This window comes from Phallusia mammillata, chromosome 3 (assembly GCF_965637545.1).
Source record: "Phallusia mammillata chromosome 3, kaPhaMamm4.hap1.1, whole genome shotgun sequence".
NCBI lineage: Eukaryota > Metazoa > Chordata > Ascidiacea > Phlebobranchia > Ascidiidae > Phallusia > Phallusia mammillata.
This window is the reverse complement of record NC_137254.1, coordinates 10,616,164-10,641,568: the sequence shown is the minus strand read 5'-3', so window position 1 is coordinate 10,641,568 and position 25,405 is coordinate 10,616,164. Positions and strand designations below refer to the sequence as shown.

General features: G+C 40.3%; 73 non-coding genes and 1 pseudogene across 73 annotated transcripts; all 74 read left to right on the top strand.

The window, feature by feature from the left end:
• The first annotated feature begins 170 nt into the window (after positions 1 to 170).
• LOC145221192 (U5 spliceosomal RNA) lies at positions 171 to 287 on the top strand. The gene has a single exon (XR_013858685.1). It is a non-coding gene; the product is annotated as a U5 spliceosomal RNA (small nuclear RNA).
• Positions 288 to 542: 255 nt separating this feature from the next.
• LOC145221695 (U4 spliceosomal RNA) lies at positions 543 to 684 on the top strand. Its single transcript, XR_013859156.1, has one exon. It is a non-coding gene; the product is annotated as a U4 spliceosomal RNA (small nuclear RNA).
• Positions 685 to 859: 175 nt separating this feature from the next.
• LOC145221191 (U5 spliceosomal RNA) lies at positions 860 to 976 on the top strand. The gene has a single exon (XR_013858684.1). It is a non-coding gene; the product is annotated as a U5 spliceosomal RNA (small nuclear RNA).
• Positions 977 to 1,231: 255 nt separating this feature from the next.
• Positions 1,232 to 1,373, top strand: LOC145221694 (U4 spliceosomal RNA). The gene has a single exon (XR_013859155.1). It is a non-coding gene; the product is annotated as a U4 spliceosomal RNA (small nuclear RNA).
• Positions 1,374 to 1,548: 175 nt separating this feature from the next.
• Positions 1,549 to 1,665, top strand: LOC145221190 (U5 spliceosomal RNA). Its single transcript, XR_013858683.1, has one exon. It is a non-coding gene; the product is annotated as a U5 spliceosomal RNA (small nuclear RNA).
• Positions 1,666 to 1,920: 255 nt separating this feature from the next.
• LOC145221693 (U4 spliceosomal RNA) lies at positions 1,921 to 2,062 on the top strand. Its single transcript, XR_013859154.1, has one exon. It is a non-coding gene; the product is annotated as a U4 spliceosomal RNA (small nuclear RNA).
• Positions 2,063 to 2,237: 175 nt separating this feature from the next.
• LOC145221189 (U5 spliceosomal RNA) lies at positions 2,238 to 2,354 on the top strand. The gene has a single exon (XR_013858682.1). It is a non-coding gene; the product is annotated as a U5 spliceosomal RNA (small nuclear RNA).
• Positions 2,355 to 2,609: 255 nt separating this feature from the next.
• LOC145221692 (U4 spliceosomal RNA) lies at positions 2,610 to 2,751 on the top strand. The gene has a single exon (XR_013859153.1). It is a non-coding gene; the product is annotated as a U4 spliceosomal RNA (small nuclear RNA).
• Positions 2,752 to 2,926: 175 nt separating this feature from the next.
• LOC145221187 (U5 spliceosomal RNA) lies at positions 2,927 to 3,043 on the top strand. The gene has a single exon (XR_013858680.1). It is a non-coding gene; the product is annotated as a U5 spliceosomal RNA (small nuclear RNA).
• Positions 3,044 to 3,298: 255 nt separating this feature from the next.
• LOC145221691 (U4 spliceosomal RNA) lies at positions 3,299 to 3,440 on the top strand. Its single transcript, XR_013859152.1, has one exon. It is a non-coding gene; the product is annotated as a U4 spliceosomal RNA (small nuclear RNA).
• A 175-nt stretch (positions 3,441 to 3,615) lies between these two features.
• On the top strand, positions 3,616 to 3,732 carry LOC145221186 (U5 spliceosomal RNA). The gene has a single exon (XR_013858679.1). It is a non-coding gene; the product is annotated as a U5 spliceosomal RNA (small nuclear RNA).
• Positions 3,733 to 3,987: 255 nt separating this feature from the next.
• On the top strand, positions 3,988 to 4,129 carry LOC145221690 (U4 spliceosomal RNA). Its single transcript, XR_013859151.1, has one exon. It is a non-coding gene; the product is annotated as a U4 spliceosomal RNA (small nuclear RNA).
• A 175-nt stretch (positions 4,130 to 4,304) lies between these two features.
• LOC145221185 (U5 spliceosomal RNA) lies at positions 4,305 to 4,421 on the top strand. Its single transcript, XR_013858678.1, has one exon. It is a non-coding gene; the product is annotated as a U5 spliceosomal RNA (small nuclear RNA).
• A 255-nt stretch (positions 4,422 to 4,676) lies between these two features.
• LOC145221689 (U4 spliceosomal RNA) lies at positions 4,677 to 4,818 on the top strand. The gene has a single exon (XR_013859150.1). It is a non-coding gene; the product is annotated as a U4 spliceosomal RNA (small nuclear RNA).
• Positions 4,819 to 4,993: 175 nt separating this feature from the next.
• Positions 4,994 to 5,110, top strand: LOC145221184 (U5 spliceosomal RNA). The gene has a single exon (XR_013858677.1). It is a non-coding gene; the product is annotated as a U5 spliceosomal RNA (small nuclear RNA).
• Positions 5,111 to 5,364: 254 nt separating this feature from the next.
• LOC145221688 (U4 spliceosomal RNA) lies at positions 5,365 to 5,506 on the top strand. Its single transcript, XR_013859149.1, has one exon. It is a non-coding gene; the product is annotated as a U4 spliceosomal RNA (small nuclear RNA).
• Positions 5,507 to 5,681: 175 nt separating this feature from the next.
• LOC145221183 (U5 spliceosomal RNA) lies at positions 5,682 to 5,798 on the top strand. The gene has a single exon (XR_013858676.1). It is a non-coding gene; the product is annotated as a U5 spliceosomal RNA (small nuclear RNA).
• A 255-nt stretch (positions 5,799 to 6,053) lies between these two features.
• LOC145221687 (U4 spliceosomal RNA) lies at positions 6,054 to 6,195 on the top strand. Its single transcript, XR_013859148.1, has one exon. It is a non-coding gene; the product is annotated as a U4 spliceosomal RNA (small nuclear RNA).
• A 175-nt stretch (positions 6,196 to 6,370) lies between these two features.
• LOC145221181 (U5 spliceosomal RNA) lies at positions 6,371 to 6,487 on the top strand. Its single transcript, XR_013858675.1, has one exon. It is a non-coding gene; the product is annotated as a U5 spliceosomal RNA (small nuclear RNA).
• Positions 6,488 to 6,742: 255 nt separating this feature from the next.
• LOC145221686 (U4 spliceosomal RNA) lies at positions 6,743 to 6,884 on the top strand. Its single transcript, XR_013859147.1, has one exon. It is a non-coding gene; the product is annotated as a U4 spliceosomal RNA (small nuclear RNA).
• A 175-nt stretch (positions 6,885 to 7,059) lies between these two features.
• LOC145221180 (U5 spliceosomal RNA) lies at positions 7,060 to 7,176 on the top strand. The gene has a single exon (XR_013858674.1). It is a non-coding gene; the product is annotated as a U5 spliceosomal RNA (small nuclear RNA).
• Positions 7,177 to 7,431: 255 nt separating this feature from the next.
• On the top strand, positions 7,432 to 7,573 carry LOC145221684 (U4 spliceosomal RNA). The gene has a single exon (XR_013859145.1). It is a non-coding gene; the product is annotated as a U4 spliceosomal RNA (small nuclear RNA).
• A 175-nt stretch (positions 7,574 to 7,748) lies between these two features.
• Positions 7,749 to 7,865, top strand: LOC145221179 (U5 spliceosomal RNA). Its single transcript, XR_013858673.1, has one exon. It is a non-coding gene; the product is annotated as a U5 spliceosomal RNA (small nuclear RNA).
• Positions 7,866 to 8,120: 255 nt separating this feature from the next.
• LOC145221683 (U4 spliceosomal RNA) lies at positions 8,121 to 8,262 on the top strand. The gene has a single exon (XR_013859144.1). It is a non-coding gene; the product is annotated as a U4 spliceosomal RNA (small nuclear RNA).
• Positions 8,263 to 8,437: 175 nt separating this feature from the next.
• On the top strand, positions 8,438 to 8,554 carry LOC145221178 (U5 spliceosomal RNA). The gene has a single exon (XR_013858672.1). It is a non-coding gene; the product is annotated as a U5 spliceosomal RNA (small nuclear RNA).
• Positions 8,555 to 8,809: 255 nt separating this feature from the next.
• LOC145221682 (U4 spliceosomal RNA) lies at positions 8,810 to 8,951 on the top strand. The gene has a single exon (XR_013859143.1). It is a non-coding gene; the product is annotated as a U4 spliceosomal RNA (small nuclear RNA).
• Positions 8,952 to 9,126: 175 nt separating this feature from the next.
• On the top strand, positions 9,127 to 9,243 carry LOC145221177 (U5 spliceosomal RNA). The gene has a single exon (XR_013858671.1). It is a non-coding gene; the product is annotated as a U5 spliceosomal RNA (small nuclear RNA).
• A 255-nt stretch (positions 9,244 to 9,498) lies between these two features.
• LOC145221680 (U4 spliceosomal RNA) lies at positions 9,499 to 9,640 on the top strand. The gene has a single exon (XR_013859142.1). It is a non-coding gene; the product is annotated as a U4 spliceosomal RNA (small nuclear RNA).
• A 175-nt stretch (positions 9,641 to 9,815) lies between these two features.
• LOC145221175 (U5 spliceosomal RNA) lies at positions 9,816 to 9,932 on the top strand. The gene has a single exon (XR_013858669.1). It is a non-coding gene; the product is annotated as a U5 spliceosomal RNA (small nuclear RNA).
• A 255-nt stretch (positions 9,933 to 10,187) lies between these two features.
• On the top strand, positions 10,188 to 10,329 carry LOC145221679 (U4 spliceosomal RNA). Its single transcript, XR_013859141.1, has one exon. It is a non-coding gene; the product is annotated as a U4 spliceosomal RNA (small nuclear RNA).
• A 171-nt stretch (positions 10,330 to 10,500) lies between these two features.
• LOC145221174 (U5 spliceosomal RNA) lies at positions 10,501 to 10,617 on the top strand. The gene has a single exon (XR_013858668.1). It is a non-coding gene; the product is annotated as a U5 spliceosomal RNA (small nuclear RNA).
• Positions 10,618 to 10,872: 255 nt separating this feature from the next.
• Positions 10,873 to 11,014, top strand: LOC145221678 (U4 spliceosomal RNA). The gene has a single exon (XR_013859140.1). It is a non-coding gene; the product is annotated as a U4 spliceosomal RNA (small nuclear RNA).
• Positions 11,015 to 11,185: 171 nt separating this feature from the next.
• LOC145221173 (U5 spliceosomal RNA) lies at positions 11,186 to 11,302 on the top strand. Its single transcript, XR_013858667.1, has one exon. It is a non-coding gene; the product is annotated as a U5 spliceosomal RNA (small nuclear RNA).
• Positions 11,303 to 11,557: 255 nt separating this feature from the next.
• Positions 11,558 to 11,699, top strand: LOC145221677 (U4 spliceosomal RNA). Its single transcript, XR_013859139.1, has one exon. It is a non-coding gene; the product is annotated as a U4 spliceosomal RNA (small nuclear RNA).
• A 171-nt stretch (positions 11,700 to 11,870) lies between these two features.
• LOC145221172 (U5 spliceosomal RNA) lies at positions 11,871 to 11,987 on the top strand. The gene has a single exon (XR_013858666.1). It is a non-coding gene; the product is annotated as a U5 spliceosomal RNA (small nuclear RNA).
• Positions 11,988 to 12,242: 255 nt separating this feature from the next.
• Positions 12,243 to 12,384, top strand: LOC145221600 (U4 spliceosomal RNA). The gene has a single exon (XR_013859067.1). It is a non-coding gene; the product is annotated as a U4 spliceosomal RNA (small nuclear RNA).
• Positions 12,385 to 12,559: 175 nt separating this feature from the next.
• LOC145221171 (U5 spliceosomal RNA) lies at positions 12,560 to 12,676 on the top strand. Its single transcript, XR_013858665.1, has one exon. It is a non-coding gene; the product is annotated as a U5 spliceosomal RNA (small nuclear RNA).
• Positions 12,677 to 12,931: 255 nt separating this feature from the next.
• On the top strand, positions 12,932 to 13,073 carry LOC145221599 (U4 spliceosomal RNA). The gene has a single exon (XR_013859066.1). It is a non-coding gene; the product is annotated as a U4 spliceosomal RNA (small nuclear RNA).
• A 171-nt stretch (positions 13,074 to 13,244) lies between these two features.
• Positions 13,245 to 13,361, top strand: LOC145221170 (U5 spliceosomal RNA). Its single transcript, XR_013858664.1, has one exon. It is a non-coding gene; the product is annotated as a U5 spliceosomal RNA (small nuclear RNA).
• A 255-nt stretch (positions 13,362 to 13,616) lies between these two features.
• Positions 13,617 to 13,758, top strand: LOC145221676 (U4 spliceosomal RNA). Its single transcript, XR_013859138.1, has one exon. It is a non-coding gene; the product is annotated as a U4 spliceosomal RNA (small nuclear RNA).
• A 171-nt stretch (positions 13,759 to 13,929) lies between these two features.
• LOC145221169 (U5 spliceosomal RNA) lies at positions 13,930 to 14,046 on the top strand. Its single transcript, XR_013858663.1, has one exon. It is a non-coding gene; the product is annotated as a U5 spliceosomal RNA (small nuclear RNA).
• A 255-nt stretch (positions 14,047 to 14,301) lies between these two features.
• On the top strand, positions 14,302 to 14,443 carry LOC145221675 (U4 spliceosomal RNA). The gene has a single exon (XR_013859137.1). It is a non-coding gene; the product is annotated as a U4 spliceosomal RNA (small nuclear RNA).
• Positions 14,444 to 14,614: 171 nt separating this feature from the next.
• Positions 14,615 to 14,731, top strand: LOC145221168 (U5 spliceosomal RNA). Its single transcript, XR_013858662.1, has one exon. It is a non-coding gene; the product is annotated as a U5 spliceosomal RNA (small nuclear RNA).
• A 255-nt stretch (positions 14,732 to 14,986) lies between these two features.
• LOC145221674 (U4 spliceosomal RNA) lies at positions 14,987 to 15,128 on the top strand. The gene has a single exon (XR_013859136.1). It is a non-coding gene; the product is annotated as a U4 spliceosomal RNA (small nuclear RNA).
• Positions 15,129 to 15,299: 171 nt separating this feature from the next.
• Positions 15,300 to 15,416, top strand: LOC145221167 (U5 spliceosomal RNA). Its single transcript, XR_013858661.1, has one exon. It is a non-coding gene; the product is annotated as a U5 spliceosomal RNA (small nuclear RNA).
• Positions 15,417 to 15,671: 255 nt separating this feature from the next.
• Positions 15,672 to 15,813, top strand: LOC145221672 (U4 spliceosomal RNA). Its single transcript, XR_013859134.1, has one exon. It is a non-coding gene; the product is annotated as a U4 spliceosomal RNA (small nuclear RNA).
• Positions 15,814 to 15,984: 171 nt separating this feature from the next.
• LOC145221165 (U5 spliceosomal RNA) lies at positions 15,985 to 16,101 on the top strand. Its single transcript, XR_013858660.1, has one exon. It is a non-coding gene; the product is annotated as a U5 spliceosomal RNA (small nuclear RNA).
• A 255-nt stretch (positions 16,102 to 16,356) lies between these two features.
• On the top strand, positions 16,357 to 16,498 carry LOC145221671 (U4 spliceosomal RNA). The gene has a single exon (XR_013859133.1). It is a non-coding gene; the product is annotated as a U4 spliceosomal RNA (small nuclear RNA).
• Positions 16,499 to 16,669: 171 nt separating this feature from the next.
• LOC145221163 (U5 spliceosomal RNA) lies at positions 16,670 to 16,786 on the top strand. The gene has a single exon (XR_013858658.1). It is a non-coding gene; the product is annotated as a U5 spliceosomal RNA (small nuclear RNA).
• A 255-nt stretch (positions 16,787 to 17,041) lies between these two features.
• On the top strand, positions 17,042 to 17,183 carry LOC145221670 (U4 spliceosomal RNA). The gene has a single exon (XR_013859132.1). It is a non-coding gene; the product is annotated as a U4 spliceosomal RNA (small nuclear RNA).
• Positions 17,184 to 17,354: 171 nt separating this feature from the next.
• On the top strand, positions 17,355 to 17,471 carry LOC145221162 (U5 spliceosomal RNA). The gene has a single exon (XR_013858657.1). It is a non-coding gene; the product is annotated as a U5 spliceosomal RNA (small nuclear RNA).
• A 255-nt stretch (positions 17,472 to 17,726) lies between these two features.
• Positions 17,727 to 17,868, top strand: LOC145221669 (U4 spliceosomal RNA). The gene has a single exon (XR_013859131.1). It is a non-coding gene; the product is annotated as a U4 spliceosomal RNA (small nuclear RNA).
• A 171-nt stretch (positions 17,869 to 18,039) lies between these two features.
• Positions 18,040 to 18,156, top strand: LOC145221161 (U5 spliceosomal RNA). The gene has a single exon (XR_013858656.1). It is a non-coding gene; the product is annotated as a U5 spliceosomal RNA (small nuclear RNA).
• Positions 18,157 to 18,411: 255 nt separating this feature from the next.
• LOC145221668 (U4 spliceosomal RNA) lies at positions 18,412 to 18,553 on the top strand. Its single transcript, XR_013859130.1, has one exon. It is a non-coding gene; the product is annotated as a U4 spliceosomal RNA (small nuclear RNA).
• A 171-nt stretch (positions 18,554 to 18,724) lies between these two features.
• Positions 18,725 to 18,841, top strand: LOC145221160 (U5 spliceosomal RNA). Its single transcript, XR_013858655.1, has one exon. It is a non-coding gene; the product is annotated as a U5 spliceosomal RNA (small nuclear RNA).
• Positions 18,842 to 19,096: 255 nt separating this feature from the next.
• Positions 19,097 to 19,238, top strand: LOC145221667 (U4 spliceosomal RNA). The gene has a single exon (XR_013859129.1). It is a non-coding gene; the product is annotated as a U4 spliceosomal RNA (small nuclear RNA).
• A 171-nt stretch (positions 19,239 to 19,409) lies between these two features.
• Positions 19,410 to 19,526, top strand: LOC145221159 (U5 spliceosomal RNA). Its single transcript, XR_013858654.1, has one exon. It is a non-coding gene; the product is annotated as a U5 spliceosomal RNA (small nuclear RNA).
• Positions 19,527 to 19,781: 255 nt separating this feature from the next.
• LOC145221666 (U4 spliceosomal RNA) lies at positions 19,782 to 19,923 on the top strand. Its single transcript, XR_013859128.1, has one exon. It is a non-coding gene; the product is annotated as a U4 spliceosomal RNA (small nuclear RNA).
• Positions 19,924 to 20,094: 171 nt separating this feature from the next.
• LOC145221157 (U5 spliceosomal RNA) lies at positions 20,095 to 20,211 on the top strand. The gene has a single exon (XR_013858652.1). It is a non-coding gene; the product is annotated as a U5 spliceosomal RNA (small nuclear RNA).
• Positions 20,212 to 20,466: 255 nt separating this feature from the next.
• LOC145221664 (U4 spliceosomal RNA) lies at positions 20,467 to 20,608 on the top strand. The gene has a single exon (XR_013859127.1). It is a non-coding gene; the product is annotated as a U4 spliceosomal RNA (small nuclear RNA).
• Positions 20,609 to 20,783: 175 nt separating this feature from the next.
• On the top strand, positions 20,784 to 20,900 carry LOC145221156 (U5 spliceosomal RNA). The gene has a single exon (XR_013858651.1). It is a non-coding gene; the product is annotated as a U5 spliceosomal RNA (small nuclear RNA).
• Positions 20,901 to 21,155: 255 nt separating this feature from the next.
• LOC145221663 (U4 spliceosomal RNA) lies at positions 21,156 to 21,297 on the top strand. Its single transcript, XR_013859126.1, has one exon. It is a non-coding gene; the product is annotated as a U4 spliceosomal RNA (small nuclear RNA).
• Positions 21,298 to 21,472: 175 nt separating this feature from the next.
• On the top strand, positions 21,473 to 21,589 carry LOC145221155 (U5 spliceosomal RNA). The gene has a single exon (XR_013858650.1). It is a non-coding gene; the product is annotated as a U5 spliceosomal RNA (small nuclear RNA).
• A 256-nt stretch (positions 21,590 to 21,845) lies between these two features.
• On the top strand, positions 21,846 to 21,987 carry LOC145221662 (U4 spliceosomal RNA). The gene has a single exon (XR_013859125.1). It is a non-coding gene; the product is annotated as a U4 spliceosomal RNA (small nuclear RNA).
• Positions 21,988 to 22,162: 175 nt separating this feature from the next.
• On the top strand, positions 22,163 to 22,279 carry LOC145221154 (U5 spliceosomal RNA). Its single transcript, XR_013858649.1, has one exon. It is a non-coding gene; the product is annotated as a U5 spliceosomal RNA (small nuclear RNA).
• A 255-nt stretch (positions 22,280 to 22,534) lies between these two features.
• LOC145221660 (U4 spliceosomal RNA) lies at positions 22,535 to 22,676 on the top strand. Its single transcript, XR_013859123.1, has one exon. It is a non-coding gene; the product is annotated as a U4 spliceosomal RNA (small nuclear RNA).
• A 175-nt stretch (positions 22,677 to 22,851) lies between these two features.
• Positions 22,852 to 22,968, top strand: LOC145221153 (U5 spliceosomal RNA). Its single transcript, XR_013858648.1, has one exon. It is a non-coding gene; the product is annotated as a U5 spliceosomal RNA (small nuclear RNA).
• A 255-nt stretch (positions 22,969 to 23,223) lies between these two features.
• Positions 23,224 to 23,365, top strand: LOC145221659 (U4 spliceosomal RNA). The gene has a single exon (XR_013859122.1). It is a non-coding gene; the product is annotated as a U4 spliceosomal RNA (small nuclear RNA).
• A 175-nt stretch (positions 23,366 to 23,540) lies between these two features.
• On the top strand, positions 23,541 to 23,657 carry LOC145221151 (U5 spliceosomal RNA). The gene has a single exon (XR_013858646.1). It is a non-coding gene; the product is annotated as a U5 spliceosomal RNA (small nuclear RNA).
• A 255-nt stretch (positions 23,658 to 23,912) lies between these two features.
• LOC145221658 (U4 spliceosomal RNA) lies at positions 23,913 to 24,054 on the top strand. Its single transcript, XR_013859121.1, has one exon. It is a non-coding gene; the product is annotated as a U4 spliceosomal RNA (small nuclear RNA).
• A 175-nt stretch (positions 24,055 to 24,229) lies between these two features.
• LOC145221149 (U5 spliceosomal RNA) lies at positions 24,230 to 24,346 on the top strand. Its single transcript, XR_013858645.1, has one exon. It is a non-coding gene; the product is annotated as a U5 spliceosomal RNA (small nuclear RNA).
• A 255-nt stretch (positions 24,347 to 24,601) lies between these two features.
• On the top strand, positions 24,602 to 24,743 carry LOC145221657 (U4 spliceosomal RNA). The gene has a single exon (XR_013859120.1). It is a non-coding gene; the product is annotated as a U4 spliceosomal RNA (small nuclear RNA).
• Positions 24,744 to 24,914: 171 nt separating this feature from the next.
• Positions 24,915 to 25,031, top strand: LOC145221148 (U5 spliceosomal RNA). Its single transcript, XR_013858644.1, has one exon. It is a non-coding gene; the product is annotated as a U5 spliceosomal RNA (small nuclear RNA).
• Positions 25,032 to 25,286: 255 nt separating this feature from the next.
• LOC145220760 (U4 spliceosomal RNA) lies at positions 25,287 to 25,405 on the top strand (annotated as a pseudogene).

The following is a 25,405-nucleotide window of genomic DNA, read 5'->3' as shown; positions in this document are numbered from 1 at the left end:
ATTTCTTTTAGTATTTAATCTCCAGAAAGCGTGCGTGTGTTGACATGACAAATCGTGTGGCATTATTTAAATATTGTACAAAGGACAATTTGCAAAAAATTTGAACCAAACACACCACAAACTGAGAGTCGGAATCTGTTTCTTTCGTTAATACTACCTATTCGTTCTGCAACTCTGATCTCACTTCAACATGAGCAAATCTTTCGCCTTTTACTAAAGATTTCCGTGGAGTGGGGTATTTTCAAGAGTCTTTGCTATTTGTTGAAACCACAACAACTGCTTGTGGTGAAATCGTCAATCAATCGATGTGCATGACCATTGTCAGTTATGGTTGGTGCGGTTAATCGGACAATTGATGAAACGCTTTCCGCATAGAAATGCTATATCTTAGCAACTCAGTGCCCTCTTTCATTTTTTTTTGTGATCGTTATCATTTAAATACCGTGGGCATCGCAAACTGACACAGAAAGTCGTAGTCTCGATTTGCAACAAACATAAATGTTACAAGCGGGCACAAGAGTAAGGAACTAGATTCCAAAGGCAGCTTTGCGCAGAGGCGATATCGTAGCTGATGAGGATATTCCGAGGCGCGATTATTGCTAGTTGAAAACTAAACCCAATACCCCGCCCTGTTACCGCTTTGTACGGTTTTAACAGGGGCAATATGTGGACGATTCTTGCAATCGCTGATTTCTTTTAGTATTTAATCTCCAGAAAGCGTGCGTGTGTTGACATGACAAATCGTGTGGCATTATTTAAATATTGTACAAAGGACAATTTGCAAAAAATTTGAACCAAACACACCACAAACTGAGAGTCGGAATCTGTTTCTTTCGTTAATACTACCTATTCGTTCTGCAACTCTGATCTCACTTCAACATGAGCAAATCTTTCGCCTTTTACTAAAGATTTCCGTGGAGTGGGGTATTTTCAAGAGTCTTTGCTATTTGTTGAAACCACAACAACTGCTTGTGGTGAAATCGTCAATCAATCGATGTGCATGACCATTGTCAGTTATGGTTGGTGCGGTTAATCGGACAATTGATGAAACGCTTTCCGCATAGAAATGCTATATCTTAGCAACTCAGTGCCCTCTTTCATTTTTTTTTGTGATCGTTATCATTTAAATACCGTGGGCATCGCAAACTGACACAGAAAGTCGTAGTCTCGATTTGCAACAAACATAAATGTTACAAGCGGGCACAAGAGTAAGGAACTAGATTCCAAAGGCAGCTTTGCGCAGAGGCGATATCGTAGCTGATGAGGATATTCCGAGGCGCGATTATTGCTAGTTGAAAACTAAACCCAATACCCCGCCCTGTTACCGCTTTGTACGGTTTTAACAGGGGCAATATGTGGACGATTCTTGCAATCGCTGATTTCTTTTAGTATTTAATCTCCAGAAAGCGTGCGTGTGTTGACATGACAAATCGTGTGGCATTATTTAAATATTGTACAAAGGACAATTTGCAAAAAATTTGAACCAAACACACCACAAACTGAGAGTCGGAATCTGTTTCTTTCGTTAATACTACCTATTCGTTCTGCAACTCTGATCTCACTTCAACATGAGCAAATCTTTCGCCTTTTACTAAAGATTTCCGTGGAGTGGGGTATTTTCAAGAGTCTTTGCTATTTGTTGAAACCACAACAACTGCTTGTGGTGAAATCGTCAATCAATCGATGTGCATGACCATTGTCAGTTATGGTTGGTGCGGTTAATCGGACAATTGATGAAACGCTTTCCGCATAGAAATGCTATATCTTAGCAACTCAGTGCCCTCTTTCATTTTTTTTTGTGATCGTTATCATTTAAATACCGTGGGCATCGCAAACTGACACAGAAAGTCGTAGTCTCGATTTGCAACAAACATAAATGTTACAAGCGGGCACAAGAGTAAGGAACTAGATTCCAAAGGCAGCTTTGCGCAGAGGCGATATCGTAGCTGATGAGGATATTCCGAGGCGCGATTATTGCTAGTTGAAAACTAAACCCAATACCCCGCCCTGTTACCGCTTTGTACGGTTTTAACAGGGGCAATATGTGGACGATTCTTGCAATCGCTGATTTCTTTTAGTATTTAATCTCCAGAAAGCGTGCGTGTGTTGACATGACAAATCGTGTGGCATTATTTAAATATTGTACAAAGGACAATTTGCAAAAAATTTGAACCAAACACACCACAAACTGAGAGTCGGAATCTGTTTCTTTCGTTAATACTACCTATTCGTTCTGCAACTCTGATCTCACTTCAACATGAGCAAATCTTTCGCCTTTTACTAAAGATTTCCGTGGAGTGGGGTATTTTCAAGAGTCTTTGCTATTTGTTGAAACCACAACAACTGCTTGTGGTGAAATCGTCAATCAATCGATGTGCATGACCATTGTCAGTTATGGTTGGTGCGGTTAATCGGACAATTGATGAAACGCTTTCCGCATAGAAATGCTATATCTTAGCAACTCAGTGCCCTCTTTCATTTTTTTTTGTGATCGTTATCATTTAAATACCGTGGGCATCGCAAACTGACACAGAAAGTCGTAGTCTCGATTTGCAACAAACATAAATGTTACAAGCGGGCACAAGATTAAGGAACTAGATTCCAAAGGCAGCTTTGCGCAGAGGCGATATCGTAGCTGATGAGGATATTCCGAGGCGCGATTATTGCTAGTTGAAAACTAAACCCAATACCCCGCCCTGTTACCGCTTTGTACGGTTTTAACAGGGGCAATATGTGGACGATTCTTGCAATCGCTGATTTCTTTTAGTATTTAATCTCCAGAAAGCGTGCGTGTGTTGACATGACAAATCGTGTGGCATTATTTAAATATTGTACAAAGGACAATTTGCAAAAAATTTGAACCAAACACACCACAAACTGAGAGTCGGAATCTGTTTCTTTCGTTAATACTACCTATTCGTTCTGCAACTCTGATCTCACTTCAACATGAGCAAATCTTTCGCCTTTTACTAAAGATTTCCGTGGAGTGGGGTATTTTCAAGAGTCTTTGCTATTTGTTGAAACCACAACAACTGCTTGTGGTGAAATCGTCAATCAATCGATGTGCATGACCATTGTCAGTTATGGTTGGTGCGGTTAATCGGACAATTGATGAAACGCTTTCCGCATAGAAATGCTATATCTTAGCAACTCAGTGCCCTCTTTCATTTTTTTTTGTGATCGTTATCATTTAAATACCGTGGGCATCGCAAACTGACACAGAAAGTCGTAGTCTCGATTTGCAACAAACATAAATGTTACAAGCGGGCACAAGAGTAAGGAACTAGATTCCAAAGGCAGCTTTGCGCAGAGGCGATATCGTAGCTGATGAGGATATTCCGAGGCGCGATTATTGCTAGTTGAAAACTAAACCCAATACCCCGCCCTGTTACCGCTTTGTACGGTTTTAACAGGGGCAATATGTGGACGATTCTTGCAATCGCTGATTTCTTTTAGTATTTAATCTCCAGAAAGCGTGCGTGTGTTGACATGACAAATCGTGTGGCATTATTTAAATATTGTACAAAGGACAATTTGCAAAAAATTTGAACCAAACACACCACAAACTGAGAGTCGGAATCTGTTTCTTTCGTTAATACTACCTATTCGTTCTGCAACTCTGATCTCACTTCAACATGAGCAAATCTTTCGCCTTTTACTAAAGATTTCCGTGGAGTGGGGTATTTTCAAGAGTCTTTGCTATTTGTTGAAACCACAACAACTGCTTGTGGTGAAATCGTCAATCAATCGATGTGCATGACCATTGTCAGTTATGGTTGGTGCGGTTAATCGGACAATTGATGAAACGCTTTCCGCATAGAAATGCTATATCTTAGCAACTCAGTGCCCTCTTTCATTTTTTTTTGTGATCGTTATCATTTAAATACCGTGGGCATCGCAAACTGACACAGAAAGTCGTAGTCTCGATTTGCAACAAACATAAATGTTACAAGCGGGCACAAGAGTAAGGAACTAGATTCCAAAGGCAGCTTTGCGCAGAGGCGATATCGTAGCTGATGAGGATATTCCGAGGCGCGATTATTGCTAGTTGAAAACTAAACCCAATACCCCGCCCTGTTACCGCTTTGTACGGTTTTAACAGGGGCAATATGTGGACGATTCTTGCAATCGCTGATTTCTTTTAGTATTTAATCTCCAGAAAGCGTGCGTGTGTTGACATGACAAATCGTGTGGCATTATTTAAATATTGTACAAAGGACAATTTGCAAAAAATTTGAACCAAACACACCACAAACTGAGAGTCGGAATCTGTTTCTTTCGTTAATACTACCTATTCGTTCTGCAACTCTGATCTCACTTCAACATGAGCAAATCTTTCGCCTTTTACTAAAGATTTCCGTGGAGTGGGGTATTTTCAAGAGTCTTTGCTATTTGTTGAAACCACAACAACTGCTTGTGGTGAAATCGTCAATCAATCGATGTGCATGACCATTGTCAGTTATGGTTGGTGCGGTTAATCGGACAATTGATGAAACGCTTTCCGCATAGAAATGCTATATCTTAGCAACTCAGTGCCCTCTTTCATTTTTTTTTGTGATCGTTATCATTTAAATACCGTGGGCATCGCAAACTGACACAGAAAGTCGTAGTCTCGATTTGCAACAAACATAAATGTTACAAGCGGGCACAAGAGTAAGGAACTAGATTCCAAAGGCAGCTTTGCGCAGAGGCGATATCGTAGCTGATGAGGATATTCCGAGGCGCGATTATTGCTAGTTGAAAACTAAACCCAATACCCCGCCCTGTTACCGCTTTGTACGGTTTTAACAGGGGCAATATGTGGACGATTCTTGCAATCGCTGATTTCTTTTAGTATTTAATCTCCAGAAAGCGTGCGTGTGTTGACATGACAAATCGTGTGGCATTATTTAAATATTGTACAAAGGACAATTTGCAAAAAATTTGAACCAAACACACCACAAACTGAGAGTCGGAATCTGTTTCTTTCGTTAATACTACCTATTCGTTCTGCAACTCTGATCTCACTTCAACATGAGCAAATCTTTCGCCTTTTACTAAAGATTTCCGTGGAGTGGGGTATTTTCAAGAGTCTTTGCTATTTGTTGAAACCACAACAACTGCTTGTGGTGAAATCGTCAATCAATCGATGTGCATGACCATTGTCAGTTATGGTTGGTGCGGTTAATCGGACAATTGATGAAACGCTTTCCGCATAGAAATGCTATATCTTAGCAACTCAGTGCCCTCTTTCATTTTTTTTGTGATCGTTATCATTTAAATACCGTGGGCATCGCAAACTGACACAGAAAGTCGTAGTCTCGATTTGCAACAAACATAAATGTTACAAGCGGGCACAAGAGTAAGGAACTAGATTCCAAAGGCAGCTTTGCGCAGAGGCGATATCGTAGCTGATGAGGATATTCCGAGGCGCGATTATTGCTAGTTGAAAACTAAACCCAATACCCCGCCCTGTTACCGCTTTGTACGGTTTTAACAGGGGCAATATGTGGACGATTCTTGCAATCGCTGATTTCTTTTAGTATTTAATCTCCAGAAAGCGTGCGTGTGTTGACATGACAAATCGTGTGGCATTATTTAAATATTGTACAAAGGACAATTTGCAAAAAATTTGAACCAAACACACCACAAACTGAGAGTCGGAATCTGTTTCTTTCGTTAATACTACCTATTCGTTCTGCAACTCTGATCTCACTTCAACATGAGCAAATCTTTCGCCTTTTACTAAAGATTTCCGTGGAGTGGGGTATTTTCAAGAGTCTTTGCTATTTGTTGAAACCACAACAACTGCTTGTGGTGAAATCGTCAATCAATCGATGTGCATGACCATTGTCAGTTATGGTTGGTGCGGTTAATCGGACAATTGATGAAACGCTTTCCGCATAGAAATGCTATATCTTAGCAACTCAGTGCCCTCTTTCATTTTTTTTTGTGATCGTTATCATTTAAATACCGTGGGCATCGCAAACTGACACAGAAAGTCGTAGTCTCGATTTGCAACAAACATAAATGTTACAAGCGGGCACAAGAGTAAGGAACTAGATTCCAAAGGCAGCTTTGCGCAGAGGCGATATCGTAGCTGATGAGGATATTCCGAGGCGCGATTATTGCTAGTTGAAAACTAAACCCAATACCCCGCCCTGTTACCGCTTTGTACGGTTTTAACAGGGGCAATATGTGGACGATTCTTGCAATCGCTGATTTCTTTTAGTATTTAATCTCCAGAAAGCGTGCGTGTGTTGACATGACAAATCGTGTGGCATTATTTAAATATTGTACAAAGGACAATTTGCAAAAAATTTGAACCAAACACACCACAAACTGAGAGTCGGAATCTGTTTCTTTCGTTAATACTACCTATTCGTTCTGCAACTCTGATCTCACTTCAACATGAGCAAATCTTTCGCCTTTTACTAAAGATTTCCGTGGAGTGGGGTATTTTCAAGAGTCTTTGCTATTTGTTGAAACCACAACAACTGCTTGTGGTGAAATCGTCAATCAATCGATGTGCATGACCATTGTCAGTTATGGTTGGTGCGGTTAATCGGACAATTGATGAAACGCTTTCCGCATAGAAATGCTATATCTTAGCAACTCAGTGCCCTCTTTCATTTTTTTTTGTGATCGTTATCATTTAAATACCGTGGGCATCGCAAACTGACACAGAAAGTCGTAGTCTCGATTTGCAACAAACATAAATGTTACAAGCGGGCACAAGAGTAAGGAACTAGATTCCAAAGGCAGCTTTGCGCAGAGGCGATATCGTAGCTGATGAGGATATTCCGAGGCGCGATTATTGCTAGTTGAAAACTAAACCCAATACCCCGCCCTGTTACCGCTTTGTACGGTTTTAACAGGGGCAATATGTGGACGATTCTTGCAATCGCTGATTTCTTTTAGTATTTAATCTCCAGAAAGCGTGCGTGTGTTGACATGACAAATCGTGTGGCATTATTTAAATATTGTACAAAGGACAATTTGCAAAAAATTTGAACCAAACACACCACAAACTGAGAGTCGGAATCTGTTTCTTTCGTTAATACTACCTATTCGTTCTGCAACTCTGATCTCACTTCAACATGAGCAAATCTTTCGCCTTTTACTAAAGATTTCCGTGGAGTGGGGTATTTTCAAGAGTCTTTGCTATTTGTTGAAACCACAACAACTGCTTGTGGTGAAATCGTCAATCAATCGATGTGCATGACCATTGTCAGTTATGGTTGGTGCGGTTAATCGGACAATTAATGAAACGCTTTCCGCATAGAAATGCTATATCTTAGCAACTCAGTGCCCTCTTTCATTTTTTTTTGTGATCGTTATCATTTAAATACCGTGGGCATCGCAAACTGACACAGAAAGTCGTAGTCTCGATTTGCAACAAACATAAATGTTACAAGCGGGCACAAGAGTAAGGAACTAGATTCCAAAGGCAGCTTTGCGCAGAGGCGATATCGTAGCTGATGAGGATATTCCGAGGCGCGATTATTGCTAGTTGAAAACTAAACCCAATACCCCGCCCTGTTACCGCTTTGTACGGTTTTAACAGGGGCAATATGTGGACGATTCTTGCAATCGCTGATTTCTTTTAGTATTTAATCTCCAGAAAGCGTGCGTGTGTTGACATGACAAATCGTGTGGCATTATTTAAATATTGTACAAAGGACAATTTGCAAAAAATTTGAACCAAACACACCACAAACTGAGAGTCGGAATCTGTTTCTTTCGTTAATACTACCTATTCGTTCTGCAACTCTGATCTCACTTCAACATGAGCAAATCTTTCGCCTTTTACTAAAGATTTCCGTGGAGTGGGGTATTTTCAAGAGTCTTTGCTATTTGTTGAAACCACAACAACTGCTTGTGGTGAAATCGTCAATCAATCGATGTGCATGACCATTGTCAGTTATGGTTGGTGCGGTTAATCGGACAATTAATGAAACGCTTTCCGCATAGAAATGCTATATCTTAGCAACTCAGTGCCCTCTTTCATTTTTTTTTGTGATCGTTATCATTTAAATACCGTGGGCATCGCAAACTGACACAGAAAGTCGTAGTCTCGATTTGCAACAAACATAAATGTTACAAGCGGGCACAAGAGTAAGGAACTAGATTCCAAAGGCAGCTTTGCGCAGAGGCGATATCGTAGCTGATGAGGATATTCCGAGGCGCGATTATTGCTAGTTGAAAACTAAACCCAATACCCCGCCCTGTTACCGCTTTGTACGGTTTTAACAGGGGCAATATGTGGACGATTCTTGCAATCGCTGATTTCTTTTAGTATTTAATCTCCAGAAAGCGTGCGTGTGTTGACATGACAAATCGTGTGGCATTATTTAAATATTGTACAAAGGACAATTTGCAAAAAATTTGAACCAAACACACCACAAACTGAGAGTCGGAATCTGTTTCTTTCGTTAATACTACCTATTCGTTCTGCAACTCTGATCTCACTTCAACATGAGCAAATCTTTCGCCTTTTACTAAAGATTTCCGTGGAGTGGGGTATTTTCAAGAGTCTTTGCTATTTGTTGAAACCACAACAACTGCTTGTGGTGAAATCGTCAATCAATCGATGTGCATGACCATTGTCAGTTATGGTTGGTGCGGTTAATCGGACAATTAATGAAACGCTTTCCGCATAGAAATGCTATATCTTAGCAACTCAGTGCCCTCTTTCATTTTTTTTTGTGATCGTTATCATTTAAATACCGTGGGCATCGCAAACTGACACAGAAAGTCGTAGTCTCGATTTGCAACAAACATAAATGTTACAAGCGGGCACAAGAGTAAGGAACTAGATTCCAAAGGCAGCTTTGCGCAGAGGCGATATCGTAGCTGATGAGGATATTCCGAGGCGCGATTATTGCTAGTTGAAAACTAAACCCAATACCCCGCCCTGTTACCGCTTTGTACGGTTTTAACAGGGGCAATATGTGGACGATTCTTGCAATCGCTGATTTCTTTTAGTATTTAATCTCCAGAAAGCGTGCGTGTGTTGACATGACAAATCGTGTGGCATTATTTAAATATTGTACAAAGGACAATTTGCAAAAAATTTGAACCAAACACACCACAAACTGAGAGTCGGAATCTGTTTCTTTCGTTAATACTACCTATTCGTTCTGCAACTCTGATCTCACTTCAACATGAGCAAATCTTTCGCCTTTTACTAAAGATTTCCGTGGAGTGGGGTATTTTCAAGAGTCTTTGCTATTTGTTGAAACCACAACAACTGCTTGTGGTGAAATCGTCAATCAATCGATGTGCATGACCATTGTCAGTTATGGTTGGTGCGGTTAATCGGACAATTAATGAAACGCTTTCCGCATAGAAATGCTATATCTTAGCAACTCAGTGCCCTCTTTCATTTTTTTTTGTGATCGTTATCATTTAAATACCGTGGGCATCGCAAACTGACACAGAAAGTCGTAGTCTCGATTTGCAACAAACATAAATGTTACAAGCGGGCACAAGAGTAAGGAACTAGATTCCAAAGGCAGCTTTGCGCAGAGGCGATATCGTAGCTGATGAGGATATTCCGAGGCGCGATTATTGCTAGTTGAAAACTAAACCCAATACCCCGCCCTGTTACCGCTTTGTACGGTTTTAACAGGGGCAATATGTGGACGATTCTTGCAATCGCTGATTTCTTTTAGTATTTAATCTCCAGAAAGCGTGCGTGTGTTGACATGACAAATCGTGTGGCATTATTTAAATATTGTACAAAGGACAATTTGCAAAAAATTTGAACCAAACACACCACAAACTGAGAGTCGGAATCTGTTTCTTTCGTTAATACTACCTATTCGTTCTGCAACTCTGATCTCACTTCAACATGAGCAAATCTTTCGCCTTTTACTAAAGATTTCCGTGGAGTGGGGTATTTTCAAGAGTCTTTGCTATTTGTTGAAACCACAACAACTGCTTGTGGTGAAATCGTCAATCAATCGATGTGCATGACCATTGTCAGTTATGGTTGGTGCGGTTAATCGGACAATTAATGAAACGCTTTCCGCATAGAAATGCTATATCTTAGCAACTCAGTGCCCTCTTTCATTTTTTTTTGTGATCGTTATCATTTAAATACCGTGGGCATCGCAAACTGACACAGAAAGTCGTAGTCTCGATTTGCAACAAACATAAATGTTACAAGCGGGCACAAGAGTAAGGAACTAGATTCCAAAGGCAGCTTTGCGCAGAGGCGATATCGTAGCTGATGAGGATATTCCGAGGCGCGATTATTGCTAGTTGAAAACTAAACCCAATACCCCGCCCTGTTACCGCTTTGTACGGTTTTAACAGGGGCAATATGTGGACGATTCTTGCAATCGCTGATTTCTTTTAGTATTTAATCTCCAGAAAGCGTGTGTTGACATGACAAATCGTGTGGCATTATTTAAATATTGTACAAAGGACAATTTGCAAAAAATTTGAACCAAACACACCACAAACTGAGAGTCGGAATCTGTTTCTTTCGTTAATACTACCTATTCGTTCTGCAACTCTGATCTCACTTCAACATGAGCAAATCTTTCGCCTTTTACTAAAGATTTCCGTGGAGTGGGGTATTTTCAAGAGTCTTTGCTATTTGTTGAAACCACAACAACTGCTTGTGGTGAAATCGTCAATCAATCGATGTGCATGACCATTGTCAGTTATGGTTGGTGCGGTTAATCGGACAATTAATGAAACGCTTTCCGCATAGAAATGCTATATCTTAGCAACTCAGTGCCCTCTTTCATTTTTTTTTGTGATCGTTATCATTTAAATACCGTGGGCATCGCAAACTGACACAGAAAGTCGTAGTCTCGATTTGCAACAAACATAAATGTTACAAGCGGGCACAAGAGTAAGGAACTAGATTCCAAAGGCAGCTTTGCGCAGAGGCGATATCGTAGCTGATGAGGATATTCCGAGGCGCGATTATTGCTAGTTGAAAACTAAACCCAATACCCCGCCCTGTTACCGCTTTGTACGGTTTTAACAGGGGCAATATGTGGACGATTCTTGCAATCGCTGATTTCTTTTAGTATTTAATCTCCAGAAAGCGTGTGTTGACATGACAAATCGTGTGGCATTATTTAAATATTGTACAAAGGACAATTTGCAAAAAATTTGAACCAAACACACCACAAACTGAGAGTCGGAATCTGTTTCTTTCGTTAATACTACCTATTCGTTCTGCAACTCTGATCTCACTTCAACATGAGCAAATCTTTCGCCTTTTACTAAAGATTTCCGTGGAGTGGGGTATTTTCAAGAGTCTTTGCTATTTGTTGAAACCACAACAACTGCTTGTGGTGAAATCGTCAATCAATCGATGTGCATGACCATTGTCAGTTATGGTTGGTGCGGTTAATCGGACAATTAATGAAACGCTTTCCGCATAGAAATGCTATATCTTAGCAACTCAGTGCCCTCTTTCATTTTTTTTTGTGATCGTTATCATTTAAATACCGTGGGCATCGCAAACTGACACAGAAAGTCGTAGTCTCGATTTGCAACAAACATAAATGTTACAAGCGGGCACAAGAGTAAGGAACTAGATTCCAAAGGCAGCTTTGCGCAGAGGCGATATCGTAGCTGATGAGGATATTCCGAGGCGCGATTATTGCTAGTTGAAAACTAAACCCAATACCCCGCCCTGTTACCGCTTTGTACGGTTTTAACAGGGGCAATATGTGGACGATTCTTGCAATCGCTGATTTCTTTTAGTATTTAATCTCCAGAAAGCGTGTGTTGACATGACAAATCGTGTGGCATTATTTAAATATTGTACAAAGGACAATTTGCAAAAAATTTGAACCAAACACACCACAAACTGAGAGTCGGAATCTGTTTCTTTCGTTAATACTACCTATTCGTTCTGCAACTCTGATCTCACTTCAACATGAGCAAATCTTTCGCCTTTTACTAAAGATTTCCGTGGAGTGGGGTATTTTCAAGAGTCTTTGCTATTTGTTGAAACCACAACAACTGCTTGTGGTGAAATCGTCAATCAATCGATGTGCATGACCATTGTCAGTTATGGTTGGTGCGGTTAATCGGACAATTAATGAAACGCTTTCCGCATAGAAATGCTATATCTTAGCAACTCAGTGCCCTCTTTCATTTTTTTTTGTGATCGTTATCATTTAAATACCGTGGGCATCGCAAACTGACACAGAAAGTCGTAGTCTCGATTTGCAACAAACATAAATGTTACAAGCGGGCACAAGAGTAAGGAACTAGATTCCAAAGGCAGCTTTGCGCAGAGGCGATATCGTAGCTGATGAGGATATTCCGAGGCGCGATTATTGCTAGTTGAAAACTACACCCAATACCCCGCCCTGTTACCGCTTTGTACGGTTTTAACAGGGGCAATATGTGGACGATTCTTGCAATCGCTGATTTCTTTTAGTATTTAATCTCCAGAAAGCGTGCGTGTGTTGACATGACAAATCGTGTGGCATTATTTAAATATTGTACAAAGGACAATTTGCAAAAAATTTGAACCAAACACACCACAAACTGAGAGTCGGAATCTGTTTCTTTCGTTAATACTACCTATTCGTTCTGCAACTCTGATCTCACTTCAACATGAGCAAATCTTTCGCCTTTTACTAAAGATTTCCGTGGAGTGGGGTATTTTCAAGAGTCTTTGCTATTTGTTGAAACCACAACAACTGCTTGTGGTGAAATCGTCAATCAATCGATGTGCATGACCATTGTCAGTTATGGTTGGTGCGGTTAATCGGACAATTAATGAAACGCTTTCCGCATAGAAATGCTATATCTTAGCAACTCAGTGCCCTCTTTCATTTTTTTTTGTGATCGTTATCATTTAAATACCGTGGGCATCGCAAACTGACACAGAAAGTCGTAGTCTCGATTTGCAACAAACATAAATGTTACAAGCGGGCACAAGAGTAAGGAACTAGATTCCAAAGGCAGCTTTGCGCAGAGGCGATATCGTAGCTGATGAGGATATTCCGAGGCGCGATTATTGCTAGTTGAAAACTACACCCAATACCCCGCCCTGTTACCGCTTTGTACGGTTTTAACAGGGGCAATATGTGGACGATTCTTGCAATCGCTGATTTCTTTTAGTATTTAATCTCCAGAAAGCGTGTGTTGACATGACAAATCGTGTGGCATTATTTAAATATTGTACAAAGGACAATTTGCAAAAAATTTGAACCAAACACACCACAAACTGAGAGTCGGAATCTGTTTCTTTCGTTAATACTACCTATTCGTTCTGCAACTCTGATCTCACTTCAACATGAGCAAATCTTTCGCCTTTTACTAAAGATTTCCGTGGAGTGGGGTATTTTCAAGAGTCTTTGCTATTTGTTGAAACCACAACAACTGCTTGTGGTGAAATCGTCAATCAATCGATGTGCATGACCATTGTCAGTTATGGTTGGTGCGGTTAATCGGACAATTAATGAAACGCTTTCCGCATAGAAATGCTATATCTTAGCAACTCAGTGCCCTCTTTCATTTTTTTTTGTGATCGTTATCATTTAAATACCGTGGGCATCGCAAACTGACACAGAAAGTCGTAGTCTCGATTTGCAACAAACATAAATGTTACAAGCGGGCACAAGAGTAAGGAACTAGATTCCAAAGGCAGCTTTGCGCAGAGGCGATATCGTAGCTGATGAGGATATTCCGAGGCGCGATTATTGCTAGTTGAAAACTAAACCCAATACCCCGCCCTGTTACCGCTTTGTACGGTTTTAACAGGGGCAATATGTGGACGATTCTTGCAATCGCTGATTTCTTTTAGTATTTAATCTCCAGAAAGCGTGTGTTGACATGACAAATCGTGTGGCATTATTTAAATATTGTACAAAGGACAATTTGCAAAAAATTTGAACCAAACACACCACAAACTGAGAGTCGGAATCTGTTTCTTTCGTTAATACTACCTATTCGTTCTGCAACTCTGATCTCACTTCAACATGAGCAAATCTTTCGCCTTTTACTAAAGATTTCCGTGGAGTGGGGTATTTTCAAGAGTCTTTGCTATTTGTTGAAACCACAACAACTGCTTGTGGTGAAATCGTCAATCAATCGATGTGCATGACCATTGTCAGTTATGGTTGGTGCGGTTAATCGGACAATTAATGAAACGCTTTCCGCATAGAAATGCTATATCTTAGCAACTCAGTGCCCTCTTTCATTTTTTTTTGTGATCGTTATCATTTAAATACCGTGGGCATCGCAAACTGACACAGAAAGTCGTAGTCTCGATTTGCAACAAACATAAATGTTACAAGCGGGCACAAGAGTAAGGAACTAGATTCCAAAGGCAGCTTTGCGCAGAGGCGATATCGTAGCTGATGAGGATATTCCGAGGCGCGATTATTGCTAGTTGAAAACTAAACCCAATACCCCGCCCTGTTACCGCTTTGTACGGTTTTAACAGGGGCAATATGTGGACGATTCTTGCAATCGCTGATTTCTTTTAGTATTTAATCTCCAGAAAGCGTGTGTTGACATGACAAATCGTGTGGCATTATTTAAATATTGTACAAAGGACAAATTGCAAAAAATTTGAACCAAACACACCACAAACTGAGAGTCGGAATCTGTTTCTTTCGTTAATACTACCTATTCGTTCTGCAACTCTGATCTCACTTCAACATGAGCAAATCTTTCGCCTTTTACTAAAGATTTCCGTGGAGTGGGGTATTTTCAAGAGTCTTTGCTATTTGTTGAAACCACAACAACTGCTTGTGGTGAAATCGTCAATCAATCGATGTGCATGACCATTGTCAGTTATGGTTGGTGCGGTTAATCGGACAATTAATGAAACGCTTTCCGCATAGAAATGCTATATCTTAGCAACTCAGTGCCCTCTTTCATTTTTTTTTGTGATCGTTATCATTTAAATACCGTGGGCATCGCAAACTGACACAGAAAGTCGTAGTCTCGATTTGCAACAAACATAAATGTTACAAGCGGGCACAAGAGTAAGGAACTAGATTCCAAAGGCAGCTTTGCGCAGAGGCGATATCGTAGCTGATGAGGATATTCCGAGGCGCGATTATTGCTAGTTGAAAACTAAACCCAATACCCCGCCCTGTTACCGCTTTGTACGGTTTTAACAGGGGCAATATGTGGACGATTCTTGCAATCGCTGATTTCTTTTAGTATTTAATCTCCAGAAAGCGTGTGTTGACATGACAAATCGTGTGGCATTATTTAAATATTGTACAAAGGACAAATTGCAAAAAATTTGAACCAAACACACCACAAACTGAGAGTCGGAATCTGTTTCTTTCGTTAATACTACCTATTCGTTCTGCAACTCTGATCTCACTTCAACATGAGCAAATCTTTCGCCTTTTACTAAAGATTTCCGTGGAGTGGGGTATTTTCAAGAGTCTTTGCTATTTGTTGAAACCACAACAACTGCTTGTGGTGAAATCGTCAATCAATCGATGTGCATGACCATTGTCAGTTATGGTTGGTGCGGTTAATCGGACAATTAATGAAACGCTTTCCGCATAGAAATGCTATATCTTAGCAACTCAGTGCCCTCTTTCATTTTTTTTTGTGATCGTTATCATTTAAATACCGTGGGCATCGCAAACTGACACAGAAAGTCGTAGTCTCGATTTGCAACAAACATAAATGTTACAAGCGGGCACAAGAGTAAGGAACTAGATTCCAAAGGCAGCTTTGCGCAGAGGCGATATCGTAGCTGATGAGGATATTCCGAGGCGCGATTATTGCTAGTTGAAAACTAAACCCAATACCCCGCCCTGTTACCGCTTTGTACGGTTTTAACAGGGGCAATATGTGGACGATTCTTGCAATCGCTGATTTCTTTTAGTATTTAATCTCCAGAAAGCGTGTGTTGACATGACAAATCGTGTGGCATTATTTAAATATTGTACAAAGGACAAATTGCAAAAAATTTGAACCAAACACACCACAAACTGAGAGTCGGAATCTGTTTCTTTCGTTAATACTACCTATTCGTTCTGCAACTCTGATCTCACTTCAACATGAGCAAATCTTTCGCCTTTTACTAAAGATTTCCGTGGAGTGGGGTATTTTCAAGAGTCTTTGCTATTTGTTGAAACCACAACAACTGCTTGTGGTGAAATCGTCAATCAATCGATGTGCATGACCATTGTCAGTTATGGTTGGTGCGGTTAATCGGACAATTAATGAAACGCTTTCCGCATAGAAATGCTATATCTTAGCAACTCAGTGCCCTCTTTCATTTTTTTTTGTGATCGTTATCATTTAAATACCGTGGGCATCGCAAACTGACACAGAAAGTCGTAGTCTCGATTTGCAACAAACATAAATGTTACAAGCGGGCACAAGAGTAAGGAACTAGATTCCAAAGGCAGCTTTGCGCAGAGGCGATATCGTAGCTGATGAGGATATTCCGAGGCGCGATTATTGCTAGTTGAAAACTAAACCCAATACCCCGCCCTGTTACCGCTTTGTACGGTTTTAACAGGGGCAATATGTGGACGATTCTTGCAATCGCTGATTTCTTTTAGTATTTAATCTCCAGAAAGCGTGTGTTGACATGACAAATCGTGTGGCATTATTTAAATATTGTACAAAGGACAAATTGCAAAAAATTTGAACCAAACACACCACAAACTGAGAGTCGGAATCTGTTTCTTTCGTTAATACTACCTATTCGTTCTGCAACTCTGATCTCACTTCAACATGAGCAAATCTTTCGCCTTTTACTAAAGATTTCCGTGGAGTGGGGTATTTTCAAGAGTCTTTGCTATTTGTTGAAACCACAACAACTGCTTGTGGTGAAATCGTCAATCAATCGATGTGCATGACCATTGTCAGTTATGGTTGGTGCGGTTAATCGGACAATTAATGAAACGCTTTCCGCATAGAAATGCTATATCTTAGCAACTCAGTGCCCTCTTTCATTTTTTTTTGTGATCGTTATCATTTAAATACCGTGGGCATCGCAAACTGACACAGAAAGTCGTAGTCTCGATTTGCAACAAACATAAATGTTACAAGCGGGCACAAGAGTAAGGAACTAGATTCCAAAGGCAGCTTTGCGCAGAGGCGATATCGTAGCTGATGAGGATATTCCGAGGCGCGATTATTGCTAGTTGAAAACTAAACCCAATACCCCGCCCTGTTACCGCTTTGTACGGTTTTAACAGGGGCAATATGTGGACGATTCTTGCAATCGCTGATTTCTTTTAGTATTTAATCTCCAGAAAGCGTGTGTTGACATGACAAATCGTGTGGCATTATTTAAATATTGTACAAAGGACAAATTGCAAAAAATTTGAACCAAACACACCACAAACTGAGAGTCGGAATCTGTTTCTTTCGTTAATACTACCTATTCGTTCTGCAACTCTGATCTCACTTCAACATGAGCAAATCTTTCGCCTTTTACTAAAGATTTCCGTGGAGTGGGGTATTTTCAAGAGTCTTTGCTATTTGTTGAAACCACAACAACTGCTTGTGGTGAAATCGTCAATCAATCGATGTGCATGACCATTGTCAGTTATGGTTGGTGCGGTTAATCGGACAATTAATGAAACGCTTTCCGCATAGAAATGCTATATCTTAGCAACTCAGTGCCCTCTTTCATTTTTTTTTGTGATCGTTATCATTTAAATACCGTGGGCATCGCAAACTGACACAGAAAGTCGTAGTCTCGATTTGCAACAAACATAAATGTTACAAGCGGGCACAAGAGTAAGGAACTAGATTCCAAAGGCAGCTTTGCGCAGAGGCGATATCGTAGCTGATGAGGATATTCCGAGGCGCGATTATTGCTAGTTGAAAACTAAACCCAATACCCCGCCCTGTTACCGCTTTGTACGGTTTTAACAGGGGCAATATGTGGACGATTCTTGCAATCGCTGATTTCTTTTAGTATTTAATCTCCAGAAAGCGTGTGTTGACATGACAAATCGTGTGGCATTATTTAAATATTGTACAAAGGACAAATTGCAAAAAATTTGAACCAAACACACCACAAACTGAGAGTCGGAATCTGTTTCTTTCGTTAATACTACCTATTCGTTCTGCAACTCTGATCTCACTTCAACATGAGCAAATCTTTCGCCTTTTACTAAAGATTTCCGTGGAGTGGGGTATTTTCAAGAGTCTTTGCTATTTGTTGAAACCACAACAACTGCTTGTGGTGAAATCGTCAATCAATCGATGTGCATGACCATTGTCAGTTATGGTTGGTGCGGTTAATCGGACAATTAATGAAACGCTTTCCGCATAGAAATGCTATATCTTAGCAACTCAGTGCCCTCTTTCATTTTTTTTTGTGATCGTTATCATTTAAATACCGTGGGCATCGCAAACTGACACAGAAAGTCGTAGTCTCGATTTGCAACAAACATAAATGTTACAAGCGGGCACAAGAGTAAGGAACTAGATTCCAAAGGCAGCTTTGCGCAGAGGCGATATCGTAGCTGATGAGGATATTCCGAGGCGCGATTATTGCTAGTTGAAAACTAAACCCAATACCCCGCCCTGTTACCGCTTTGTACGGTTTTAACAGGGGCAATATGTGGACGATTCTTGCAATCGCTGATTTCTTTTAGTATTTAATCTCCAGAAAGCGTGTGTTGACATGACAAATCGTGTGGCATTATTTAAATATTGTACAAAGGACAAATTGCAAAAAATTTGAACCAAACACACCACAAACTGAGAGTCGGAATCTGTTTCTTTCGTTAATACTACCTATTCGTTCTGCAACTCTGATCTCACTTCAACATGAGCAAATCTTTCGCCTTTTACTAAAGATTTCCGTGGAGTGGGGTATTTTCAAGAGTCTTTGCTATTTGTTGAAACCACAACAACTGCTTGTGGTGAAATCGTCAATCAATCGATGTGCATGACCATTGTCAGTTATGGTTGGTGCGGTTAATCGGACAATTAATGAAACGCTTTCCGCATAGAAATGCTATATCTTAGCAACTCAGTGCCCTCTTTCATTTTTTTTTGTGATCGTTATCATTTAAATACCGTGGGCATCGCAAACTGACACAGAAAGTCGTAGTCTCGATTTGCAACAAACATAAATGTTACAAGCGGGCACAAGAGTAAGGAACTAGATTCCAAAGGCAGCTTTGCGCAGAGGCGATATCGTAGCTGATGAGGATATTCCGAGGCGCGATTATTGCTAGTTGAAAACTAAACCCAATACCCCGCCCTGTTACCGCTTTGTACGGTTTTAACAGGGGCAATATGTGGACGATTCTTGCAATCGCTGATTTCTTTTAGTATTTAATCTCCAGAAAGCGTGTGTTGACATGACAAATCGTGTGGCATTATTTAAATATTGTACAAAGGACAAATTGCAAAAAATTTGAACCAAACACACCACAAACTGAGAGTCGGAATCTGTTTCTTTCGTTAATACTACCTATTCGTTCTGCAACTCTGATCTCACTTCAACATGAGCAAATCTTTCGCCTTTTACTAAAGATTTCCGTGGAGTGGGGTATTTTCAAGAGTCTTTGCTATTTGTTGAAACCACAACAACTGCTTGTGGTGAAATCGTCAATCAATCGATGTGCATGACCATTGTCAGTTATGGTTGGTGCGGTTAATCGGACAATTAATGAAACGCTTTCCGCATAGAAATGCTATATCTTAGCAACTCAGTGCCCTCTTTCATTTTTTTTTGTGATCGTTATCATTTAAATACCGTGGGCATCGCAAACTGACACAGAAAGTCGTAGTCTCGATTTGCAACAAACATAAATGTTACAAGCGGGCACAAGAGTAAGGAACTAGATTCCAAAGGCAGCTTTGCGCAGAGGCGATATCGTAGCTGATGAGGATATTCCGAGGCGCGATTATTGCTAGTTGAAAACTAAACCCAATACCCCGCCCTGTTACCGCTTTGTACGGTTTTAACAGGGGCAATATGTGGACGATTCTTGCAATCGCTGATTTCTTTTAGTATTTAATCTCCAGAAAGCGTGTGTTGACATGACAAATCGTGTGGCATTATTTAAATATTGTACAAAGGACAAATTGCAAAAAATTTGAACCAAACACACCACAAACTGAGAGTCGGAATCTGTTTCTTTCGTTAATACTACCTATTCGTTCTGCAACTCTGATCTCACTTCAACATGAGCAAATCTTTCGCCTTTTACTAAAGATTTCCGTGGAGTGGGGTATTTTCAAGAGTCTTTGCTATTTGTTGAAACCACAACAACTGCTTGTGGTGAAATCGTCAATCAATCGATGTGCATGACCATTGTCAGTTATGGTTGGTGCGGTTAATCGGACAATTAATGAAACGCTTTCCGCATAGAAATGCTATATCTTAGCAACTCAGTGCCCTCTTTCATTTTTTTTTGTGATCGTTATCATTTAAATACCGTGGGCATCGCAAACTGACACAGAAAGTCGTAGTCTCGATTTGCAACAAACATAAATGTTACAAGCGGGCACAAGAGTAAGGAACTAGATTCCAAAGGCAGCTTTGCGCAGAGGCGATATCGTAGCTGATGAGGATATTCCGAGGCGCGATTATTGCTAGTTGAAAACTAAACCCAATACCCCGCCCTGTTACCGCTTTGTACGGTTTTAACAGGGGCAATATGTGGACGATTCTTGCAATCGCTGATTTCTTTTAGTATTTAATCTCCAGAAAGCGTGCGTGTGTTGACATGACAAATCGTGTGGCATTATTTAAATATTGTACAAAGGACAAATTGCAAAAAATTTGAACCAAACACACCACAAACTGAGAGTCGGAATCTGTTTCTTTCGTTAATACTACCTATTCGTTCTGCAACTCTGATCTCACTTCAACATGAGCAAATCTTTCGCCTTTTACTAAAGATTTCCGTGGAGTGGGGTATTTTCAAGAGTCTTTGCTATTTGTTGAAACCACAACAACTGCTTGTGGTGAAATCGTCAATCAATCGATGTGCATGACCATTGTCAGTTATGGTTGGTGCGGTTAATCGGACAATTAATGAAACGCTTTCCGCATAGAAATGCTATATCTTAGCAACTCAGTGCCCTCTTTCATTTTTTTTTGTGATCGTTATCATTTAAATACCGTGGGCATCGCAAACTGACACAGAAAGTCGTAGTCTCGATTTGCAACAAACATAAATGTTACAAGCGGGCACAAGAGTAAGGAACTAGATTCCAAAGGCAGCTTTGCGCAGAGGCGATATCGTAGCTGATGAGGATATTCCGAGGCGCGATTATTGCTAGTTGAAAACTAAACCCAATACCCCGCCCTGTTACCGCTTTGTACGGTTTTAACAGGGGCAATATGTGGACGATTCTTGCAATCGCTGATTTCTTTTAGTATTTAATCTCCAGAAAGCGTGCGTGTGTTGACATGACAAATCGTGTGGCATTATTTAAATATTGTACAAAGGACAAATTGCAAAAAATTTGAACCAAACACACCACAAACTGAGAGTCGGAATCTGTTTCTTTCGTTAATACTACCTATTCGTTCTGCAACTCTGATCTCACTTCAACATGAGCAAATCTTTCGCCTTTTACTAAAGATTTCCGTGGAGTGGGGTATTTTCAAGAGTCTTTGCTATTTGTTGAAACCACAACAACTGCTTGTGGTGAAATCGTCAATCAATCGATGTGCATGACCATTGTCAGTTATGGTTGGTGCGGTTAATCGGACAATTAATGAAACGCTTTCCGCATAGAAATGCTATATCTTAGCAACTCAGTGCCCTCTTTCATTTTTTTTTTGTGATCGTTATCATTTAAATACCGTGGGCATCGCAAACTGACACAGAAAGTCGTAGTCTCGATTTGCAACAAACATAAATGTTACAAGCGGGCACAAGAGTAAGGAACTAGATTCCAAAGGCAGCTTTGCGCAGAGGCGATATCGTAGCTGATGAGGATATTCCGAGGCGCGATTATTGCTAGTTGAAAACTAAACCCAATACCCCGCCCTGTTACCGCTTTGTACGGTTTTAACAGGGGCAATATGTGGACGATTCTTGCAATCGCTGATTTCTTTTAGTATTTAATCTCCAGAAAGCGTGCGTGTGTTGACATGACAAATCGTGTGGCATTATTTAAATATTGTACAAAGGACAAATTGCAAAAAATTTGAACCAAACACACCACAAACTGAGAGTCGGAATCTGTTTCTTTCGTTAATACTACCTATTCGTTCTGCAACTCTGATCTCACTTCAACATGAGCAAATCTTTCGCCTTTTACTAAAGATTTCCGTGGAGTGGGGTATTTTCAAGAGTCTTTGCTATTTGTTGAAACCACAACAACTGCTTGTGGTGAAATCGTCAATCAATCGATGTGCATGACCATTGTCAGTTATGGTTGGTGCGGTTAATCGGACAATTAATGAAACGCTTTCCGCATAGAAATGCTATATCTTAGCAACTCAGTGCCCTCTTTCATTTTTTTTTGTGATCGTTATCATTTAAATACCGTGGGCATCGCAAACTGACACAGAAAGTCGTAGTCTCGATTTGCAACAAACATAAATGTTACAAGCGGGCACAAGAGTAAGGAACTAGATTCCAAAGGCAGCTTTGCGCAGAGGCGATATCGTAGCTGATGAGGATATTCCGAGGCGCGATTATTGCTAGTTGAAAACTAAACCCAATACCCCGCCCTGTTACCGCTTTGTACGGTTTTAACAGGGGCAATATGTGGACGATTCTTGCAATCGCTGATTTCTTTTAGTATTTAATCTCCAGAAAGCGTGCGTGTGTTGACATGACAAATCGTGTGGCATTATTTAAATATTGTACAAAGGACAAATTGCAAAAAATTTGAACCAAACACACCACAAACTGAGAGTCGGAATCTGTTTCTTTCGTTAATACTACCTATTCGTTCTGCAACTCTGATCTCACTTCAACATGAGCAAATCTTTCGCCTTTTACTAAAGATTTCCGTGGAGTGGGGTATTTTCAAGAGTCTTTGCTATTTGTTGAAACCACAACAACTGCTTGTGGTGAAATCGTCAATCAATCGATGTGCATGACCATTGTCAGTTATGGTTGGTGCGGTTAATCGGACAATTAATGAAACGCTTTCCGCATAGAAATGCTATATCTTAGCAACTCAGTGCCCTCTTTCATTTTTTTTTGTGATCGTTATCATTTAAATACCGTGGGCATCGCAAACTGACACAGAAAGTCGTAGTCTCGATTTGCAACAAACATAAATGTTACAAGCGGGCACAAGAGTAAGGAACTAGATTCCAAAGGCAGCTTTGCGCAGAGGCGATATCGTAGCTGATGAGGATATTCCGAGGCGCGATTATTGCTAGTTGAAAACTAAACCCAATACCCCGCCCTGTTACCGCTTTGTACGGTTTTAACAGGGGCAATATGTGGACGATTCTTGCAATCGCTGATTTCTTTTAGTATTTAATCTCCAGAAAGCGTGCGTGTGTTGACATGACAAATCGTGTGGCATTATTTAAATATTGTACAAAGGACAATTTGCAAAAAATTTGAACCAAACACACCACAAACTGAGAGTCGGAATCTGTTTCTTTCGTTAATACTACCTATTCGTTCTGCAACTCTGATCTCACTTCAACATGAGCAAATCTTTCGCCTTTTACTAAAGATTTCCGTGGAGTGGGGTATTTTCAAGAGTCTTTGCTATTTGTTGAAACCACAACAACTGCTTGTGGTGAAATCGTCAATCAATCGATGTGCATGACCATTGTCAGTTATGGTTGGTGCGGTTAATCGGACAATTAATGAAACGCTTTCCGCATAGAAATGCTATATCTTAGCAACTCAGTGCCCTCTTTCATTTTTTTTTGTGATCGTTATCATTTAAATACCGTGGGCATCGCAAACTGACACAGAAAGTCGTAGTCTCGATTTGCAACAAACATAAATGTTACAAGCGGGCACAAGAGTAAGGAACTAGATTCCAAAGGCAGCTTTGCGCAGAGGCGATATCGTAGCTGATGAGGATATTCCGAGGCGCGATTATTGCTAGTTGAAAACTAAACCCAATACCCCGCCCTGTTACCGCTTTGTACGGTTTTAACAGGGGCAATATGTGGACGATTCTTGCAATCGCTGATTTCTTTTAGTATTTAATCTCCAGAAAGCGTGCGTGTGTTGACATGACAAATCGTGTGGCATTATTTAAATATTGTACAAAGGACAATTTGCAAAAAATTTGAACCAAACACACCACAAACTGAGAGTCGGAATCTGTTTCTTTCGTTAATACTACCTATTCGTTCTGCAACTCTGATCTCACTTCAACATGAGCAAATCTTTCGCCTTTTACTAAAGATTTCCGTGGAGTGGGGTATTTTCAAGAGTCTTTGCTATTTGTTGAAACCACAACAACTGCTTGTGGTGAAATCGTCAATCAATCGATGTGCATGACCATTGTCAGTTATGGTTGGTGCGGTTAATCGGACAATTAATGAAACGCTTTCCGCATAGAAATGCTATATCTTAGCAACTCAGTGCCCTCTTTCATTTTTTTTTGTGATCGTTATCATTTAAATACCGTGGGCATCGCAAACTGACACAGAAAGTCGTAGTCTCGATTTGCAACAAACATAAATGTTACAAGCGGGCACAAGAGTAAGGAACTAGATTCCAAAGGCAGCTTTGCGCAGAGGCGATATCGTAGCTGATGAGGATATTCCGAGGCGCGATTATTGCTAGTTGAAAACTAAACCCAATACCCCGCCCTGTTACCGCTTTGTACGGTTTTAACAGGGGCAATATGTGGACGATTCTTGCAATCGCTGATTTCTTTTAGTATTTAATCTCCAGAAAGCGTGTGTTGACATGACAAATCGTGTGGCATTATTTAAATATTGTACAAAGGACAATTTGCAAAAAATTTGAACCAAACACACCACAAACTGAGAGTCGGAATCTGTTTCTTTCGTTAATACTACCTATTCGTTCTGCAACTCTGATCTCACTTCAACATGAGCAAATCTTTCGCCTTTTACTAAAGATTTCCGTGGAGTGGGGTATTTTCAAGAGTCTTTGCTATTTGTTGAAACCACAACAACTGCTTGTGGTGAAATCGTCAATCAATCGATGTGCATGACCATTGTCAGTTATGGTTGGTGCGGTTAATCGGACAATTAATGAAACGCTTTCCGCATAGAAATGCTATATCTTAGCAACTCAGTGCCCTCTTTCATTTTTTTTTGTGATCGTTATCATTTAAATACCGTGGGCATCGCAAACTGACACAGAAAGTCGTAGTCTCGATTTGCAACAAACATAAATGTTACAAGCGGGCACAAGAGTAAGGAACTAGATTCCAAAGGCAGCTTTGCGCAGAGGCGATATCGTAGCTGATGAGGATATTCCGAGGCGCGATTATTGCTAGTTGAAAACTAAACCCAATACCCCGCCCTGTTACCGCTTTGTACGGTTTTAACAGGGGC